Source organism: Silurus aristotelis, assembly GCF_946808225.1.
Source record: "Silurus aristotelis genome assembly, chromosome: 1".
NCBI lineage: Eukaryota > Metazoa > Chordata > Actinopteri > Siluriformes > Siluridae > Silurus > Silurus aristotelis.
This window is the reverse complement of record NC_139574.1, coordinates 12,141,760-12,158,943: the sequence shown is the minus strand read 5'-3', so window position 1 is coordinate 12,158,943 and position 17,184 is coordinate 12,141,760. Positions and strand designations below refer to the sequence as shown.

Here is a 17,184-nt window from a genome sequence, read left to right as displayed (position 1 = left end):
AGGGTGGACGTGGGACTACAGCTTTTCTACAGGTTTCCACTCCCAAAGTCAATTGTGAGGTTACCGCATCACAATGTAGTGTGTACACACAAGCTCACGCCATTTCCTCTTGTGGCTTCACACTTGTGTGTCAACAAACTGAGGGTTGTATTGAAGCGTGCCTGTTCTCTCTGCAAATATCCTGTGGTTTGTAATCTGCTGTTTACTTGTTGTGTAAATAACCAACGGATATTTATTAGAGAATGTCAAAGACAACCTTTTGATGCTGAACAGATTACCTTATATTCTATGAGAAGCAGACTGGTGAACTGTTTGCAAAAGCTGTATAATAGAGGTTATTTGTGTTGTTTAGCATGAGGTGGGACTGATCTGCGTTATAGTGAGCTATAGTAAATCCAATTTAAACTTTGTAGTGTTTTTTTGGATTATGTTTGTAGATGTCTTGCTAAAGCTTTTTGAAAGATAACTTTACTGTGAAAAATGTACATGTACCATGTACATGCATATGCATCAGAACGTAAAGAGGATAAACTTTGTGATAGTAGCGCAAAATAATTTATGTACAAATATGTTGTACATATACAAATATTGTACAAATAAAATATTTTTGTTAAAATTATGCTTTTTTTTTTTTATTAAACTGTTATCTATTGCAAGCAAAACTAAAAAGAGTTACAAATGTGTGGAATGTTCAAGGTCATTCAATATTTGCCATCTACTTTTAATATTTAATTTCATACAAATATTTAATAACCCAAGCCATATGCCTAAGAAATCCTTTTAAAAATCAAGGTCAATAAAATCAGGGCAGTTTGCAATTTTGCTTTCTCCACCTTAAGTAACCTTTTGACCAAATCCTTACCCAGCATGCTCTGACTTCCTTAATGAAAATACAGGAAAATCATGAATAATTTTACATCCCAGAACTGAGGTGTCTTTGAGCTCTTGGCTGTTAAAGAGTGTAACTTGCAAGATGTATAAAACCACAGAAATGCCAGCCTGCAAGCTTGTCAGGGGCTGAGAAGGTCTAAATGAAAGCAGCAAGTGTGTTTTTAGGTGAGCATGTAAGCAAAATCACAGCTTGAACATAAACTTAATGGGAATTCAGAGTGCACTCTTGACTTTAATAAAAAGGTTGCTTGGCTCCCCAGGCAACTGAAAACAGTATAAAACCAGTCTGCCTGTGATATCTAAATTATATATCTAATACATATTATTTAGCCAGATTGCAATTACACTGTACTTTGCTTGAGTATTTTTTTAAATAATCCACCTGAAGTTTACTTCTATGGCATTAAAAAAGGAAAAAATGCACTCTTTCTACACATTACATGAATAAATGTATTTGTAATAATATATGTGATAAGCTCAGTAAGTAAAATTACCTTTTAGGGCCAGCAAGGCCTTCTCTGCTGGCCTAAACATTATCAGAAGCACTGACCTACATTTACAACCTAAATTCTAATATTTGTTTCATGAAATTTTATTAATTTATTTCCAACAGTTTATTCTCTTCATTTCGTAGCATTTTTCCTGGCTGCACTGCTTTCAGTACGTGTATGTGGATGTTAGATTTTTTTGTCCAATCAGATTCCAGCGTCTATGTGCAGCCATGTCAATCTAATCTGCCCAGGGCCTTCACAATCAGTAGTGCTGGCTGATGTACCTTAGACTATATTAGCAATGGGACTGTTTCTTTAACCAATCAGATTTCAAATTCACCTCACAGTGCCAGCTAGCTGGCCCAGAATAGCGGCAGCATTTTTCCGTCCTCTGATTGGTTGGTCAGAGCGAAACTGTTACAGCCAAGTTCGACTAGCAAAAAACTGAAGCGATCTGCACACATTAATACATTAGAGTTAGACTTTTTTACACCCACAATGGCTGATGGAGTAAGAGAAATTGATTTGGTCTCAGACATAATTAAAAAACCATTTTCAAGAAAAGCTAGACATCGTGAGGAGAGGTCGGGTAACCCCTTGTCTTAGCCTGGGAAAGGGTTTGTTCACCACTTCCAGATCAGTGCTTATTAATGGCACCACTGTTCTGAACTGCCTCAGATGATGTGGGTGGCACAGTTACGGTTGTAGTGTAGAGGTTTTGAGCTTACTTTAGTAAAAATAGTATTCACCCTCCATATGCAAATTTACTCTCTCTCTCTCTCTCTCTCTCTCTCTCTCTCTCTCTCTCTCTCTCTCTCTCTCTCTCTCTGAAATGCCACGCGTTGAAATATTGCGTTTTTGTATAGTATTGATGGTTTCTATAAATGCAATGTGGTGGTATTAAGAGGTGGATTAAGTCGGGTAAGTCCCCACTGAAGGCCCAGGTACCAAATGTACGGCCTGCCCACTGCCTTTAGTATCAGACATAGATATGACAGCAAGAATGAGGCCTAATATTTATCACTGTAATGCATACACTATATGGACAAAATTCAATATTGGGCACTTGGCCTGTCCTGTCATATGTGGTCCTTTTCCAAATTGTTACCACAAAGCTTGAGGCACACAATTGTATACTATGACTTTGGATGCAGTATAATACAATTTAGCATTCACTTGAACCTGTAAACAAAGACCTGTTCCAGCATGTCAAAGCGATATGGTTAACATGGTTTGGAGAGGAAGATCTAAAGTTGCCTGCTATAGAGCTCTGATCTTATCCCTGCTGAACACATTTGGGCTGGATTGGACTGCAACCCAGGCGTCCTTACCTCACCTACACCTGTGCCTGATTTTACTAACACCCTTGTGGCTGAACACAAACGTCCACAAGCAAACTCCAAAATCTAGTGAAACATCTTCCCAGAAGAGTGGAGGGAATTATAAGAGCAAACTAGGACTAAATTTGGAGTGTGATGCTCAAAAAAGCACATTCCATACTTGTGACCAGGTGTCTGCAAACTTTTGGAAATATAGTGAATGTTGTGATCAAGATGTTGTGTTGTGATAGGTAGCTATTAGCATGCAGCTAGTTTGTACTGTCACGGTTATCAGCCAACCTACATTAGCTAACATACTAGCTGTTAGCCTTGGTTAATATTTTTGCTTGCTCCTTGGTGAAAGTTTCTTGCATTTATATGTTCATACTTATAATGTAAATGTAAACATTTATATTTTGCTACTTCAACATTTACCAACTTATAATATTACTTAGATTAATTAAAGTAGTTCTGAGAATGTTTAAAATTTGTCTCACCTGTATGAAGCTGGACGCTACTCATAACCATGAACACTAATTAAACCTAATCTAGGAATGCATGTGTTATTAATAATTACATGTATTAGCACATAAGTTTAGTCAAATAATTTTGGGATACAAGCATTGACTTTGATCTAAAACAAAAAAGCATGCTTTAAATAATACATCAAAGTCTATGAGTGGTTCAGCCAAGATTTTCACCAGATGTAGACAGGAAGTGGAAGTGAATGGTTAATTGTTTCTCTCTGGATTTTCAGTGGGTGGGTCATAATTGGCCAACTGTTTAGCCAACAACATGAGACAGTGTCAAGGCTTATTTTGGCTCTGTTTCTCAATGTCCTGAAACTGAGGTCACATTATAACACAAACTAGGACACAATGCAAAGTGTTTTGCTGACATTGCACTGTATGCAGCTTTCGTTGATCTATTGTAGCATAATAACTCATTAAGAGTTAAAGCAGGTGTGATCCAAAAACAATCTTTCACAACACTTGTTCTTTTCATGGATAGTCCTCAGTGCCAGTGGTGTGCATCATCGTATGACCTAAAAAAGTTACCCAGAAATGCAAGTTTCACAAAAAGCAGATGCTATTTATTTTTCCTGTAATGTTTCCTGTAATCCAACAAATTAATTTGTCCTTATTCAGTCTTATTCAGTGTGTGTGTGTGTGTGTGTGTGTGTGTGTGTGTGTGTGTGTGTGTGTGTGTGTGTGTGTGTGTTTGTTGGTTTTCTTTAAACCCTAAATCTTTATCTGTAATGCTCTTAATAAACCCCTTGTCCCCTTTTATGTAAGTTTCAGACAGACTTTTCTGTTACATAATCACCCAGACAAAATTCTTCCCATTAGGCTTTTGAGGAAACTTGATGACAGAAAGGAATGGTTCACATTTACCAGTACTCCAAAGCCCAATATGCTTTGCAGCAACATTTAATCCTCCAGGGCAGAAGCTCAGCCTTCATCTACTTTAATTTCTCATGGATGCAGGACTAAAGTGAAACACATAGTCCCATAACCCGACATCCCATTACTCTACTAGAACATCCACTGGCTCCATAGATATGGCCCAGGAGACATCTCTCTGCTTCACATTGCCTCATTTGGCAAATAAAAGTTGAAAGTGTATGACGATGACACATTTGTACCTTCTCAAAAACTCTGACCCCCCCCTCCCCCCTCTCTCTTTCTCTCTCTCTCTCTTTCTCTCTCTCTCCCTCTCTCAAACACTCTCTCTTACACAAAAACTCCCTGTACAATAAAAGCCACAGCTCGTTCTTATAACCTAGATGACTCAGATAGATGATGCAGTTTACTGTAATATCTTAAGGTTCATTTACTACCTGAAAAATGACGTTTTGTAGATAATATTAAGCATATCGTGTTACTAAACTCTCAGGCCTGTTCAGTTCTCAGGGTGGTTCATTGACCTAGAAAGCTTCTGTCTTCTCATGGCTTCTGTCTGACAGCTGCATTTTGCATGTGACCCAAATGAACATTTCATTACGAGTTTGCATGGCAGTCCGGGAAATCCTGTTTGGCTCATCATTGTGGCAAACAGCCAAAAACTGGGTTTTCTGCTGTTGACAGTCCCAGTTGTAAGAAATCAGGTTGCCAAATATTTTACTAAAATGAAATGGAAAGGTTTTAGTTCAGTATTAATTTTAATCTAGACTTTATCTTACAGATAAAATTCATACTAAGGAGCTATTTAACAAAAACCCAAAATTATTCAAAACCCCTTATGAGAGATACTACATCAGGGACCGTGACGTCGCCCGGTATGGCGCAGCCGGGGCCCCACCCTGGAGCCAGGCCCGGGGTTGGGGCTCGTATGCGAGCGCCTGGTGGCCGGGCCTTCCCCCACAGGGTCCGGCCGGGCTCAGCCCGAAGGAGCGACGTGGGGCCGCCTTCCAGTGGGCTCACCACCTGCAGGAGGGACCGTAAGGGGCCGGTGCTAAGAGGATCGGGCAGCAGTCGAAGGTGGAGGCCTCGACAACCCGATCCCTGGACACGGAAGCTAGCTCTAGGGACGTGGAATGTCACCTCGCTGGCGGGGAAGGAGCCTGAGATTGTGCGTGAGGTTGAGAGGTTCCGACTAGAGATAGTCGGGATCACCTCTACGCACGGCCTGGGCTCTGGAACCACACTCCTCGAGAGAGGATGGACTCTTTACAACTCTGGAGCTGCCCATGGTGAAAGGCGTCGGGCTGGTGTGGGTTTGCTTATAGCCCCCCAGCTCAGCCGCCATGTGTTGGAGTTTACCCCGGTGAACGAGAGGGTCGTTTCCCTGCGCCTACGGGTCGGGGATAGGTCTCTCACTGTCGTCTGTGCCTACGGGCCAAACGGCAGTATAGAGTACCCGGCCTTCTTGGGGTCTCTGGGAGGGGTGCTGGACAGTGCTCCGACTGGGGACTCCGTCGTTCTACTAGGAGACTTCAATGCACACGTGGGCAGCGACAGTGACACCTGGAGGGGCGTGATTGGGAGGAACGGCCTCCCTGATCTGAACCCGAGCGGTGTTCAGTTATTGGACTTCTGTGCTAGTTACAGTTTGTCCATAACGAACACCATGTTCAAGCATAAGGGTGTCCATCAGTACACGTGGCACCAGGACACCCTAGGCCGCAGGTCGATGATCGACTTTGTGGTCGTTTCTTCTGACCTGCGGCCGTATGTCTTGGACACTCGGGTAAAGAGAGGGGCGGAGCTGTCAACTGATCACCACCTGGTGGTGAGTTGGATCCGATGGCGGGGGAGGAAGCTGGACAGACTCGGCAGACCCAAGCGTACTGTGAGGGTCTGCTGGGAACGTTTGGCCGAGCCTCCTGTCAGAGAGATCTTCAACTCCCACCTCCGGCGGAGCTTTGACCAGATCCCGAGGGAGGCCGGAGATATTGAGTCCGAGTGGACCATGTTCTCCACCTCCATTGTCGAAGTGGCCGCTCGGAGCTGTGGCAGTAAGGTCTCCGGTGCCTGTCGAGGCGGCAATCCCCGAACCCGGTGGTGGAAACCGGAAGTAAGGGATGCGTCAAGCTGAAGAAGGAGTCCTACCTGGCCTGGTTGGCTTGTGGGACTCCTGAGGCAGCTGACGGGTACCGGCAGGCCAAGCGAACTGCAGCCCGGGTGGTTATCGAGGCAAAAACTCGGGCCTGGGAGGAGCTCGGTGAGGCCATGGAGAAGGACTATCGGCTGGCCTCGAAGAGATTCTGGCAAACCGTCCCGCGCCTCAGGAGGGGAAAGCAGTGCCCCACCAATGCTGTTTACAGTAGAGGTGGGGAGCTGTTGACCTCAACTGGGGATGTCGTTGGACGGTGGAAGGAATACTTCGGGGATCTCCTCAATCCCACCGTCACGTCTTCCATTGAGGAAGCAGAGGCTGAGGGCTCAGAGGCGGACTCGTCCATCACCCAAGCTGAAGTCACCGAGGTAGTAAAGAAACTCCTCGGTGGCAGGGCACCGGGGGTGGATGAGATCAGCCCTGAGTACCTCAAGTCTCTGGATGTTGTGGGGCTGTCTTGGCTGACACGCCTCTGCAGCATCGCGTGGCGGTCGGGGACAGTGCCTCTGGAATGGCAGACCGGGGTGGTGGTCCCTCTTTTTAAGAAGGGGGACCGGAGGGTGTGTTCCAACTATAGGGGGATCACACTTCTCAGCCTACCTGGGAAAGTCTATGCCAGGGTACTGGAGAGGAGAATACGGCCGATAGTAGAACCTCGGATTCAGGAGGAACAATGTGGTTTTCGTCCAGGCCGTGGAACACTGGACCAGCTCTATACCCTCTACAGGGTGCTGGAGGGTTCATGGGAGTTTGCCCAACCAGTCCACATGTGCTTTGTGGATTTGGAAAAGGCATTCGACTGTGTCCCTCGCGGCGGCCTGTGGAGGGTGCTCCGGGAGTATGGGGTCGGGGGCCCTTTACTAAGGGCTGTCCGGTCCCTGTATGACCGAAGCAGGAGCTTGGTTCGCATTGCCGGCAGTAAGTCAGACTTGTTCCCGGTGCATGTTGGACTCCGGCAGGGCTGCCCTTTGTCACCGGTTCTGTTCATAATTTTTATGGACAGAATTTCTAGGCGCAGCCAGGGGTCGGAGGGTGTCCGGTTTGGTGACGACACGATTTCGTCTTTGCTCTTTGCAGATGATGTTGTCGTGTTGGCTTCATCAGACCAGGACCTTCAGCATGCACTGGGACGGTTTGCAGCCGAGTGTGAAGCGGCTGGGATGAGAATCAGCACCTCCAAATCCGAGGCCATGGTCCTCAGTCGGAAAAGGGTGGCTTGCCCACTTCAGGTTGGTGGGGAGTTCCTGCCGCAAGTGGAGGAGTTTAAGTATCTTGGGGTTTTGTTCACGAGTGAGGGAAGGGTGGAACGGGAGATTGACAGACGGATCGGTGCAGCTTCTGCAGTAATGCGGTCGATGTACCGGTCTGTCGTGGTGAAGAAGGAGCTGAGCCGCAAGGCGAAACTTTCGATTTACCGGTCAATCTACGTTCCTACTCTCACCTATGGTCATGAGCTCTGGGTCATGACCGAAAGGACAAGATCCCGGATACAGGTGGCCGAAATGTGCTTCCTCCGCAGGGTGGCTGGGCGATCCCTTAGAGATAGGGTGAGAAGCTTAGTCACTCGGGAGGAGCTCGGAGTAGATCCGCTGCTCCTCCACATCGAGAGGGGTCAGCTGAGGTGGCTCGGGCATCTGTTCCGGATGCCTCCTGGACGCCTTCCTGGGAAGGTGTTCCGGGCGCGTCCCACTGGGAGGAGACCCCGGGGAAGACCTAGGACACGCTGGAGAGACTATGTCTCCCGGCTGGCCTGGGAACGCCTTGGTGTCCCCCCGGAAGAGCTGGAAGAAGTGTCTAGGGAGAGGGAAGTCTGGGCATCTTTGCTTAGACTGCTGCCCCCGCGACCCGGCATCGGATAAGCGGGAGAAGATGGATGGAGCTATTTAAAAAAAAAACACAATTAACCAAAGAGTTTGAAACCTTGCTAGTTAATTGTGATCCTAAAACAAGTTGTTGCATAGCTACTTGCAGTAGCGAAACAGACTGGAGTCTAATGAATTCTGCTTGTATTCAGATAGCAAATGTCAGTGCTAAGTGATGTTATATGTGGTTAAGATGCAAAAGATATCAGAGAAGCACTTTATGTTTAGGAAATGTGTAGATTGAATAAAATATGTCAGGCAACCACACACTGTATTTTAAACTTTTTATCAAACATTTCTGTTCATAATGTATTAGTATACTGGTCTGTAAAACTACACTTTAAAAATGAGCAGATCTAATCAAAATGATTAATTATTTTTCTTGTGTACTTTACTGTCCCTTATTCAGAATGTCAGTAACTGGGTTATAAATGCATGCAGTAAAGCACTTATAAATTCCAAAATACCCTACTCAAGTGAATAACACATTAATTTGTGAGTGTTGAGTGATTCTGAGTAGACACTGGTACATGTAAATCACAAGTTTAATTCTTTTGTAATATTTATTTACTTTTGTGAAACTTACAAGAACATCGTTCATAATGATTAACATAAACATATTATAATTTACACTAAATTGGAAACATTCAGAATAATTTAATTCCCAAGGAAGAACAGACTAAAGTAAAGTCCTTCTTTGTAGCCATCTGGAACATGGTAATGAAGGATATTTATTGGCAATAGGAGCACCACACAAAAGTCTATCTATTAATCAACTGTATGGTTCAGAGTGTATGTATTTTATAGTGGAAAAATATCTCCATTCTTAAAGGAAGTCTGCCTGTACTTTAAGAAATGGCAGTTGAGAGCAATTCAGGTCTTTCATTATCACAATCTGGTGAGTCTCATATAATCTAAATGACAAAATAAAAAGTCTATCTATCTATCTATCTATCTATCTATCTATCTATCTATCTATCTATCTATCTATCTATCTATCTATCTATCTATCTATCTATCTATCTATCTATCTATCTATCTATCTATCTATTTATTTATTTATTTATTCAGGGGCTGAAATAATACTAATAACCATTGAGTATACTGTAGCCTAATGTATTGCTCTTGTATATAGTAAGCTATATAATCTATTAAATGCAGGTTTACTCATTTACTACAATGCTGTGAGTCTGTTTACATCATTACCAAATCTGTTATCGTCTTTCTGGTGTGCCTCAATCTTGAGTTGATTCCGCCTATGTGGTTCCTAACAAAAAGTTAATAAAATTATAAAAAAATTTTGATAAACACCAAAAGATCCAGTCTGCTGGTGGAACAGACAAAGACTGCTTTCCATTAGTGGCCAAAATGTAGACTTTTTATGTTGTTGTTATTAAAGTTCGTGCCTTGAAGCCCTCAGGATGAAGAGATGAAGGAGAAAAAAGATAAGAAATAAGGAGATAAAAGGCTGCAAAAAATCTTTTTGGAACCATTAGTAGTTAATCTAAAGGAATGGAGTAGGCATAGCCATTATGCATACTAATTAAAACACTCATACACACACACACACACACACACACACACACACACACACACACACACACACACACACACACACACACACACACACATTAAAACACACCCTGTTTCAAGTGTTACAAGTTCATTATCATGCCATGTATCTTTCAAGCTTTGTAAAGAAAAAAGCTGCACTTGTAGTTAATTAGTCCTTCTATTTAAACCCCTTCCTCAGAAATGACAGTTGTTTGCCTCTTTGTGCAGTGTGTACAAATAGCATAATATAACTCAATTCCAAGGACATTAGCAAGAATAATGCACTACAGAGTAACACACATAGTTCAGATTTGGCATACCAACTATTAGTTATTAACATGACATATTGATGTGTAATAGATGTGCCAGTATAGCAGGCTTATATAAAATAGCCTGGACACCATATTTAGCAAACAATTTGCTCTATATAATCATTTAGCAGCTACAGTCTAGGCTTGAACAATATTGCCTTCAGCCTTTATACTGTATATACAGTATGTGAACTGTAAAGTATAATAATGATGTTGGTTAATTCACAAAATGATATTGTTTAAATAGAAAAAGCTGATTGGGGGTTTAGAAGCTAAATGTCGATTTATTTTTATTCACTTGGTCTTTTAAATACTGACAAAGTTAAAATTAATTTTAACTGCAATATTTAAATTTTTTTACTTTTAACAAATTAAACTTGCATTGTGGTCTTGAGTAGTAAGAAAAAAAATTATGTTATAGATTTAATATAACTATGTTTTGTACAATATTTGGCAAGAAGTGCTGCTTAATCTCTAAATTGAAAGTTAAAAGAATGTAATAAAATGACTGAAAATGCAGTCCTGCTGTGGCTGTACAGTTAATAGACTAATTTAGTTGATAAATATATCATCCACCCAGACTCTGAAGACAGCTCTTTGTCCAGATCTGCATCTGGTTATAAGATGTTTGCTGATTGGGCTGGTCTCTGGATGATTGGGGAGTGCATTCTCAGCGGCCTGGACATATTTAGCTGCAGTAGTTCCTTCTCTAAGCTAAAACTCTAAGCAGGGACAACCAATTAAGGCTCTGTGCTGGAGCTTGTGGGTTTACAACAGATGGCAATAAAGCTATCATGTATTAATTCTGTCCTGAAAGAATCACACACATACACAGAGTTTAAAAAAATACTGTAATGACTCAAATGTGGACACTGAGATTACCTTATAACACATAAATTACATTTCTAATTAAGTATATCATTGTATTTTTTGCACAAATTTTCTTGTTAACCATGTTATCAATACAAAATAGCTTTAATATTTATTTCATGCTTCAAATTCTCTTTAACAGCAAAACTGAATAATTACCTCTTACCTCTAGGTCTTAGTACTCTGTTACCCTGAAAACGTATAATCTAGTTACTGTTGGACTATACCATCTCTCGTTCCATCTCACTGCTACACTGCTATGTGAATTCATACAGTAGGTTTTTCCACCATGAATTTTTATTGGTGTACAAGGGCTCACAAATATTGCCATTCACATGCAGGGGTGGATGGGTTTGGTGGAAAAAAAGGGGGAATTCCATGCAGCACACCATCTAAATACAGAAAATGATTTGACAATTTACTCATTTAGCAACCCAAATACTATATGAGCTTAAGTTGTACATCTTCTTGGTCTTAGATTATATAATTATCTTAGATTATAGAATTATAATGTTATAATGCTAATATTTTTCATTATACAGGCAATGAGTTGTATAACACACCATGTATTTTAGTCAAGACTTTATTCTGTTACTATGCTAAAACTAGGAAATGTATTATAAAAAAGGTATGTAGTTCCAAATGGAGGGCCTGCACATACATTATACTAGTGGGTCCTGAGGGCTAATCACTATAAACTCTTACTCATTTTCCACTTCACCCATGACAGATTGGTTAAATGTGCTTGTGCATATATGAATGCTAATTCTTTTTATTACACCCACATGTATGAGGAACTATAACAGTCATTGCAATTACGTAAAGAAGCTAGGCCTAAGATCTAATGTATAACCAGTCTTATGGTTCAAATATAATCAGGACTTTGGATATTCTAATCATGGTATTCTGAAGCTGTCTAGATGTCTACAAAAGCAGTCCCACAGCTACTAATGTATATGGGCAGCACATAGTTTTGATACCCATTCTGCAGCTTTAAGATCACTATATTAGATCTAGAATATTTACATAATACCTCTTTTTCTCCTACCAAATCAACTGTAAATTCAAACCATTCATTTGCAAGACCACAATTGTCCATTCCACTTCTTTTGCCTATTCACGTAATAAGCAACAGCTGGATCAGCAAAGACTTTTTTTTGTTTTATTGCATAAATGTGCTTGTGAAGCATGATTGCTCCCAAACAGCTCTCTATTCAAGCTGGAATAGCTCAGCAGTACCACAATATTATGGTAAAGGAAATGTCTATAAAATTCTTGTCAGGACTTTTTGTATTGGAGCTTAAATTAGAGCTTTGAGGATTCACGAAGAAATCTTTTGTTTGCACCTCAGAGAACAAACACCCATTTAATACACCAAGTAAATAGGTTACATTTGCTCACTTTTGCTAGAATATTAGGTTTTGTAGCAATTACAATAAATCAGAATCAGTGTGATATAGAAACATGAGACATAAAAAAGTTTTAATATATCTGACGACTTTTTAATCTAATTGGATGTGAAAGGTTGCTTTGCCTTCGGACAACCTTAAGGTAAATCTCCTGCCTCATTTTGCAAACTTTTGCCCTATAATAGTATACATTTTGTATCATACACATCCTGGAATGTTCTAAGGTACATCCACATTTAATCTTTATATATATATATATATATATATATATATATATATATATATATATATATATATATATATATATATATATATACAGTGAGGAAAATAAGTATTTGAACACGCTGCTATTTTGCAAGTTCTCCCACTTAGAAATCATGGAGGGGTCTGAAATTGTCATCGTAGGTGCATGTCCACTGTGAGAGACATAATCTTAAAAAAAAAACATCCAGAAATCACAATGTATGATTTTTAAACTATTTATTTGTATGATACAGCTGCAAATAAGTATTTGAACACCTGTCTATCAGCTAGAATTCTGACCCTCAAAGACCTGTTAGTCTGCCTTTAAAATGTCCACCTCCACTACATTTATTATCCTAAATTAGATGCACCTGTTTGAGGTCGTTAGCTGCATAAAGACACCTGTCCACCCCATACAATCAGTAAGAATCCAATTACTAACATGGCCAAGACCAAAGAGCTGTCCAAAGACACTAGAGACAAAATTGTACACCTCCACAAGGCTGGAAAGGGCTACGGGGAAATTGCCAAGCAGCTTGGTGAAAAAAGGTCCACTGTTGGAGCAATCATTAGAAAATGGAAGAAGCTAAACATGACTGTCAATCTCCCTCGGACTGGGGCTCCATGCAAGATCTCACCTCGTGGGGTCTCAATGATCCTAAGGAAGGTGAGAAATCAGCCCAGAACTACACCGGAGGAGCTGGTCAATGACCTGAAAAGAGCTGGGACCACCGTTTCCAAGGTTACTGTTGGTAATACACTAAGACGTCATGGTTTGAAATCATGCATGGCACGGAAGGTTCCCTTGCTTAAACCAGCACATGTCCAGGCACGTCTTAAGTTTGCTAATGACCATTTGGATGATCCAGAGGAGTCATGGGAGAAAGTCATGTGGTCAGATGAGACCAAAATAGAACTTTTGGGTCATAATTCCACTAAACGTGTTTGGAGGAAGAAGAATGATGAGTACCATCCCAAGAACACCATCCCTATTGTGAAGCATGGGGGTGGTAGCATCATGCTTTGGGGGTGTTTTTCTGCACATGGGACAGGGAGACTGCACTGTATTAAGGAGAAGATGACCGGGGCCATGTATTGCGAGATTTTGGGGAACAACCTCCTTCCCTCAGTTAGAGCATTGAAGATGGGTCGAGGTTGGGTCTTCCAACATGACAATGACCCGAAGCACACAGCCAGGATAACCAAGGAGTGGCTCTGTAAGAAGAATATCAAGGTTCTGCCGTGGCCTAGCCAGTCTCCAGACCTAAACCCAATAGAGAATCTTTGGAGGGAGCTCAAACTCTGTTTTTCTCAGCGACAGGCCGGAAACCTGACTGATCTAGAGAAGATCTGTGTGGAGGAGTGGGCCAAAATCCCTCCTGCAGTGTGTGCAAACCTGGTGAAAAACTACAGGAAACGTTTGACCTCTGTAATTGCAAACAAAGGCTACTGTACCAAATATTAACATTGACTTTCTCAGGTGTTCAAATACTTATTTGCAGCTGTATCATTAAAATAAATAGTTAAAAAATCATACATTGTGATTTCTGGATTTTTTTTTTTTAGATTATGTCTCTCACAGTGGACATGCACCTACGATGACAATTTCAAACCCCTCCATGATTTCTAAGTGGGAGAACTTGCAAAATAGCAGCGTGTTCAAATACTTATTTTCCTCACTGTATATATATATATATATTTTTTTTTTTTTTTTTTTTTTTTTTTTTGCAAAAATTTGTAAGCTTGCCTGGACTTTTTTTTTTAACATCTCATAATCATAAAAATTACATTTTTAGCCAAAGGTATTTATTTATTTTTTTAATGGCCATGTGGGTAAGTGATGTATTAGGACACATGGCAAGTAAGAAAGGCTGTCTTTAACAATTGCATGAGGATGTAACTTTTGATTGTACTCACATGAATCAATTTCTAATCAAAGTCTGGTCAGCCCCATAGCAACTTACTAACTTGCCAAGAAGTGATAATATTGCACACAAATGCCTTGGTTTACATTACAGTGTTGGTCTGAAGGCTGGTTTACACAGTTCATTTGCTCTACAGTGCACTTAGATGTTTGAATTTGGCTTCTGGCCATTAGGTTTGTAGCTTGATGGATATGAAGCTAGACATTATACTGGCCTAGGCATAAGATTTTATCATGTGCTGTATGATCTCACCACCACTCCCTGTAATGTAATCTATCTCAGCTTTGCAGTTGTGTACATGTATATTAAATCGCATGTTACTTATTAATCAAAATTGGAATATGTTTGGATACAAAGAAATGTGATAAACACAGTGTATCACACACACACACATATGTAATGATGTTGGATGACTAAGTTGCCTGGAAACATTAAAAGCATACTGATATTGATCTGGCAGCAAAATGAAGTCAGAATAGAGAATTCCTCATCAATTTCAGTTTAAAATACACCATGATTGTAAAACTTTGCTTTAGCTCATAGCTTATCATTTATATGTTTTGGCTTAACCTATCTTCCTGGGAGCCATGCTGGTGCAAAGGGTAGCAGTACCATCTCATGGCTCAATGGTTTGATCTTGAGCTTAGGTTTCTTTCCGTGTGGAGTTTTCATGTGTGTTTGCTGCTCCGGTGTGGGCTTCCTTAGGTTAGTTAAACTAAATAAGCCCTGGGAGTAAATGAGGGTGCGAAAGTGTGTGTGTGTGTGTGTGTGTGTGTGTGTGTGTGTGTGTGTGTGTGTGTGTGTGTGTGTGGTGTTCTGAAATAGACCAAGTATATAACTACCTTGCCTGACTATGAGCGTGACCAGCATAAAGCAATTAATGATGATTGAATGAATGTGTCTCAGTGCAGTCTACAATGGACTACAGCATGCATGAGAGGTAGAATTTCCTTTTGGCCTTAAGCCCACCGCCAGACCAAACCTCACTAATTTCAAGAATATTTTTATTACACAAAATATTTGAACAATATTGGAATCCAGGGATGATGTGTGAATGACCTACACCATGTACACTCCTTATAAATGACGAGGTCATTTATTTCATGCCTATCTCATGATGGCATGGTTCAGCATGTTATACAGTAGCCCATCTTATTAGCACATATTATTAACTCTGCACTTATTTTTAGCTCATAAGATCCTGTATGACTTAATTCCTTCCAGATGATCCCACCACAAGCAGTCTTTTTCAACCTTAATAAGAACCGTATGTATTAGGTTGGAATACTAAGAGGGATGAAGAGTTTGGGGTGAACCACTGTGACGAGGTTTTTTTCTACATCTTGCCTGATCCTGCTGAGTTAACACCACTATTGTGAGCCTGACCTTGATGAAAAAGCCTAAAGTTCTTTAAGAGAGTCTAGTTTGAGTTAATGCTTTGGGAAATGGATGGCTTGACTATGAAGGTCTTTTCCTAAATAGAAGCAGATTAATGTGGCAAAAGTCAGTACTTATAGAGACCTGCAAAGTTTCCTTGTACACATGTGGGAAAAGACAGTGATAAGTAGGAGTGTTTGGCCAAAGTCACAGCTGAGTATTTGGTTCTTATTAATTTTGCCTCAACAGACATCCATTACATAGACAGCCACTGTGCAGTTGTTTTTTGTAATACAGATAATGCTATGTATATACATACACACATACACAGTTAACATCGATTTTCTTATTCCAGAAAAAAAAAAAAAAAAATTTAAGATGCTTTTTTTATGAAATGAAAATGGCAGTGGTAAATACTCATTTTAAGAAGAAGAAGGAGCATAGGGTGACGTATAAGAGAGGAGGTGTGCACACAGGTGGACTACATTTTATTCAGTAGCAACCTGAAATAGTTTGAAGACTGTAAGGTGATAACCCTAACCCTAACCCGGATGGTGGTCTGTAGGATGGCTTTGGCGGTGAAGAAGAATAGGAGAAGAATGAGGACTGAAACAAGAATAAGATGGTGGAAACTAAAGGAGGAAGACTGTAGTGTAAGGTTCAGGGAAGAGGTCAGACAGGGGCTCGGTGGTGGTGAGAAGGTGCTGAATTATTGGGCAACTAGATGTCCGGCAAGTTAGAGCAATAAAGGATGTAGATGGAAGTGTGTTGACCAGTGAGGAGAGTGTGTTGAGAAGATGAAGGAAGTATTTTGAGCAGCTGATGAACGAGGAAAACGAGAGAGCAGGAAGTGGATAGGATAAGTAAGGAGGAAGTGAGAGCAGCGATTAAGAAGATAAAGAGTGGAAAGTCGGTTGGACCAGATGACACACCAGTAAAAGCATGGAGATGTTTAGGAGAGATGGCAGTGGAGTTTTTAACAAGATTGTTTAACAGGATTCTGGAAGTTGAGAGGATGCACGAGAAGTGTGCTGGTACCAGTTTTTAAATATAAGGGAGATGTGCAGAACTGCAGTAAATACAGGGAAATAAAGTTAATCAGTCACATCATGAAGTTATGGGAAAGAGTAGTGGAAGCCAGGCTGAGTGAAGAGGTGACCATCTGTGAGCAACAGTATGGTTTCATGCTGAGGCAGAGCTCTGCGGAGGCAATGTTTGCTTTTAGAATTTTGATGTAGTTAGTTAGTTTGATGTAATTTTGAAGTATAGAGAAGGAGTTGCATTGTGTGTTTGTGGATTTAGAGAAAGCGTTCGACAGGGTGACAGAGAGGAGTTGTGGTATTGTATGAGGAAGTCAGGTGTGTCAAGGAAGTA

At 40.9% G+C, this 17,184-nt stretch overlaps 1 protein-coding gene across 4 annotated transcripts in view; it reads left to right on the top strand.

Moving 5' to 3' along the window:
* Window positions 1-17,184, top strand: part of col15a1a (collagen, type XV, alpha 1a) — a 94,189-nt gene that overhangs the window by 23,083 nt on the left and 53,922 nt on the right. The window lies entirely within an intron of this gene.